At 42.8% G+C, this 5,000-nt stretch overlaps 1 protein-coding gene across 2 annotated transcripts in view; it reads right to left on the bottom strand.

Annotated features, from left to right (window-relative positions):
* Positions 1–5,000, bottom strand: part of dati (datilografo) — a 1,058,780-nt gene that overhangs the window by 78,399 nt on the left and 975,381 nt on the right. The gene's annotated exons all lie outside the window — the stretch shown is intronic.

Below are 5,000 nucleotides of genomic sequence, written 5' to 3'. Positions count from 1 at the left end.
TGGGAGTAAACAGCAGCGGAATTGCAACAAGTGTGTAAATTCCATGACCACGCATGAATAAATGACCTTTATGGTCGATCGGGTTACCTGAGTGGAAGCAACGGGCAAGCTGTTCTTCACTAAATTAAAATAAAAACGTTTACAAAATCTATGAAACCAAAGAAAAAAATGTTTAATATTGCGTGATTTATGCTACAAGGGAGCGGATTTTTATTAAATTATTTTAGGGGATCATTAATCTGAAAGTATTAGAAAACAGTTTTATAAGATTTCCCGAAGACTGTAAAGGTAATATGACTCCTCCGTACTGCTGAGAGAGAGAGAGAGAGAGAGAGAGAGAGAGAGAGAGAATTACATCAAGTTTCGTAGGAGGAATGCTAACCTTTATCAAGTACACCTAACCTGCTTATTAAATGTCAAAGTTAAAAAGATGACGTACGTATCTAAAAAAATTTTTTTTATTTACAATGACATTAAATATTCCTCTTAATTCTTCAGGTGTTACATTGACAGCCATTTGAGACAGTTGGATTTTCCCGCGATTGTGACGTCACGGCATGACTTTGCAGAGACACTTTAGGAACCTAAGAAATAAAACGGATTGGTCTTCCCCCTCCCTTCTCCCCCCCCCCTCCACCCTACCTCTCCCCCACTAAGTCTCTCAGGGGGATGGGGGAGGGGGGAGGGGGACCGAAATATCTCATTCATCTCAGTCAGTATCGCTCAAGAACGGCGTTACTTCGTAATGAGAATACGCCTTTGCAATAAAGTGACGAGGCGATAGATAATGGTATGGACGGTACCCGACTCCCGCGGGAGGGGAGCAGGCAAGTGAGGAGAGTTGGTATATGGGTCGAGGAATGGGTGGGTAAGGTGGGTGGGTGGGTTGGGGTAGCATGGCTCTTTGGAGGGTCGTGAGGCGTGCAAGAAATGTGACCAGTCACCCTATGTAAATTAAGAATATGAGTAGGTATGTTTTCTCTTTCATAGGTTGATGGACCCGTTGCGTTGTGTTTAACGTTGATGTCATGGGTAGGGGAAGTTGCAATTGTGGCTTATCGCGTTGAATTTTACGAAATCACCTTTATTACTTCGTAGCTTAAAATTAAGCATTTTATTCAGTGATTTTTATCATGTTCAAAAATTACAAAAGAATTTACATGAAATTCTGAGGTCAACCTTTCTTAAAAATTGTTTAATACATACATATATACATATCCAGCAAAAGTTACGTTCCTTATACCATGACGAGAGAAACTAAATAATTTTTATATCTTCGCAGCCTAAAATTATAAATTTTATCAAATGATTTTTGTGTTAAAAAAAAATGACAAAAGAGTCTGGGGCCAACCTCCTTTGAAAAAATCTACTTATGTATCTTATGAGTGTGTGTTTGTGTGTGTGTGTATATATATATATATATATATATATATATATATATATATATATATACATATATATATATATATATATATATATATATATATATATATATATATATATATATATGTGTGTGTGTGTACTAAACATCACGAGAAGAGACTTAACGAAGATAAAATCATTTCAAAATCTTCACGTCATGATGAAAGCAATTTTCAGAAATTTGACCAAATGATCATTTTCTTTTTCAGAAGTCAGCATTAACGGTAAAACAAAATCCGGAATCCGCAATGATCTTAAGAGACGCATCAACGTAGGCGAAATTTGGAAGGAGAAAATTAGTTTAAGTCCCTCGTTAGATTAAAACTTGTTAAGAATTAAGGAAAATACTTCGAAGGCGTCCCGAGAAAAAAAAAACTTCGGGAGGACATCCAAAGACAAAATAACTAAGACGAGCGTGTTGACGCTCTATGGAGGATGCTGTAAGGATGCTGCAAGGATGTACAGGGATCCCTCCAACACCATACCCCCTGCCTCTCTCCCACCTATCTGTGTGTGTGTGTGTGTGTGCAACATCCGGCATCATGCAGACTTTTTGAAGGTGTTTACAGAGGAAACCCGACCAATGGCTGTTACTGAAGATAAACCGTCAGAGGAGGCGAGAGAGAAGGGAGTCCCCAAAAACTGTGCTGGCAGCAGCAGGAAGAACGGGCTAATGAATACGTTGCAAAAACGCCTCTTTGCTCCTCTGGTCCTCTTTGCCGTTGCAAGCCTGTCTCTCTCTCTCTCTCTCTCTCTCTCTCTCTCTCTCTCTCTCTCTCTTCTCCCCCTCGTCAGGACGCCGTGGCAAATGGCAACCGCCCCTCCATAGGCAGAAGAAGACTTTCCTCTGTCTATATCTATCTGTCTACTTATCTATCAATTTAGCAATCTTTCCTCTATCTCTCTTTCTGTCTGTTTAGTAATCTTTCCTCTGTCTACCTTTCTACGTATTTAGTAATCTTCCCTCTATCTTCCTTTCTATCTATTTAGTAACCTTTCCTCTGTCTATCTTGTATCTATTTAGTAACCTTTCCTCTCGCCTGTCTCTTTGTCTGTCTGTCTGTCTCATAACCCCCGCAACCTCATGGGACTGACTAGGAAGTTCCTTCAGTCTTTCCATCAGTCTTATGTATTACCCCGACTATGTAGCCTGTCTGTTTGTCTGTCTGTCTGCCTCATAACCCCCGCAACCTCATTGGAATGGCTTGGAAGAAGTTTCTTCAGTCTTTCCATCAGTCTGACCTATTACCCTGACTATGTAGCCTGTCTGTCTGTCTGGCTATCTGTCTGTCTGTCTGGCTGGCTGTCTGTCTGTCTGCCTCATAAACCCCGCAACCTCATGGGAATGACTGGAAGAAATTCTTTCAGTCTTTCCATCAGTCTTATCTACTACCCTGACTATGTAGCCTGTCTGTCTACCTGGTTATCTGTCTGTCTGTCTGTCTCATAATCCCCGCAACCTCATGGGAATGACTCGGAAGTCCCTTCAGTCTTTCCATCAGTCTTATCTACTACCCTGACTATGTAGCCTGTCTGCCTGGCTATCTGTCTGTCTGTCTGGCTGGCTGTCTGTCTGTCTGTCTCATAATCCCCGCAACCTCATGGGAATGTCTAGGAAGAAGTCCCTTCAGTCTTTCCAACAGTCTTATCTATTACCCTGACTATGTAGCCTGTCTGTCAGTCTCATAACCCCCGCAACCTCATGGGAATGACTCGGAAGAAGTTCCTTCAGTCCTTCCAACAGTCTTATCTATTACCCTGGCTATGTAGCCGAGGCCTGGGTTCACCTCCGATGTAAATGATCCTTAACAAACAATCCTTCTGTCCGCCACCCCCAAAACCCCATTCAACTCCATCAACGACCCTTCTCTGTCGTCCCCATCCCCTTCCCTCCCATCAACCTCCCATCCATCCCCCTCCTCCACCTCCACCAACCCCATCAAACCTCTCTGCTCGCAGGTTTTCTTCTTTTCTTAATCACCCAACGATGTCCCCGTGAGTGAAAAATTACCAATCTTCTGTGCGTCCTTGTTGAAGAATTGTTGCAAACAGGGATGAAGCGTTGCAACGAAGGTTCACCCAGAATGCTACAAAGGAAAGGAGAGAGAGAGAGAGAGAGAGAGAGAGAGAGAGAGAGAGAGAGAGAGGCATATATATACAAAACAAAATAGGAGAGCCGAGGAACAGTTAGAAATACGAAGGCATAGAAAGACTCAGAAGGGAGAGAGAGGGATGGATGGGAAAAAGTAACAATAGAGGAGAACGAGGGAGATAAAAATCTGCAAAAAAAAAAAAAAAAGGAGAGAGACGAAGTGGAAAAGGCAGAAAGACAGAAAGGAAGAGACAGAGAGAGATATAGAGAAACGTGCATTCGACGTCGAATCCTTCCTTGCTGCTGCTGCTGTTGCTGCTGCTGCTGCATGCAGCACAAAACAGCAAAATCGGACCCTTTTGTCGATAACTAACGAACCGTGACCGAGAAATCGTGAATAAATGTTATCAGCTTAGAGATAAAAGAAGAAACGAGAACGAGAAAAAAAAAATAAGATGCTGATCACGACATCTCAGAGAGAGACAATGATTGTTTGCGCGATGCCACGAGGAGGAGGAGGAGGAGGAGGAGGAGGAGGAGGAGGAGGAGGAGGAGGAGGAGGAGGAGGAGGAGGAGGAGGAGGAGGAGGAGGAGGAGGAGGCGCGCTCGAAATCCCATTCTGTAACAAACGGCCGACTTTTCACGAATGACACTTCCATTGCAGTTTGCAGAAATGTCTTTTCTGCATTCAAGCAGAATGCAAGCAAGTCCTCCTCCTCCTCCTATAACGTCATCGGGATTGATTGCAAATCTCGGCAGCCGAGGTCTCCTCAGGAATACAGTCTTTACGGCCGTTTCCTAAATTACTCGGACGCAACGCGGGGACTGAACAAATTCAAATGAAATCCCTTTCTTATCTTTTCCGAATACTTTTTGAGATTGGTTTTTGAAGACGAAAGCCATGAAGATTTGCGAAGTGTACAAAGGGTGGAACGCATTCACATGAAATCCATCCAACTTTATTCTAAAACTTTTTATTATGGTGATTTTTGATACAGCCATTAATGAAGATTTGAGGCTTGCATACAATTCCCTCTTCCTGATATAAGTTTTTATGTGAAATAACCAATCATGCCGACCCTTCCAGTTTCCAAGGATGATGTTCGATTAATTACAGGCATGACTCTTGACCAAGGTAATAAATGGGCCTACTGAGGGCATTAAGGGCTACTCGAAGGAGCTTAGCGTTCGTGAAACAGGCAATAGTTATCCTTATATTCCATCGCATCCTGCAGAAGATTTCGCAAACCCACCGACTTCCGGCCCATCTCTCTTGAAATCAACACCTAACCGCAGCTTGAACCGACAAGTAACGGGAGGCTTTCTGAGAGCAATTGCTTCCTGTGGTCTACAGGAGAACTAGAATCTCAAAATCCATTTCGTGACACACACAAGTTAGAATACCGCTTCGGAGCGTCCATTTTTGTAGATATATTTTTCTGGAAAGCAGACGGCAAGGGCAGTCCAGTGGTCCTACATTTGTCCA

This window comes from Macrobrachium rosenbergii, chromosome 42, assembly GCF_040412425.1.
Source record: "Macrobrachium rosenbergii isolate ZJJX-2024 chromosome 42, ASM4041242v1, whole genome shotgun sequence".
NCBI lineage: Eukaryota > Metazoa > Arthropoda > Malacostraca > Decapoda > Palaemonidae > Macrobrachium > Macrobrachium rosenbergii.
Note: the sequence above shows the minus strand (reverse complement) of the source record. Positions and strands in the feature narration are given on the sequence as shown.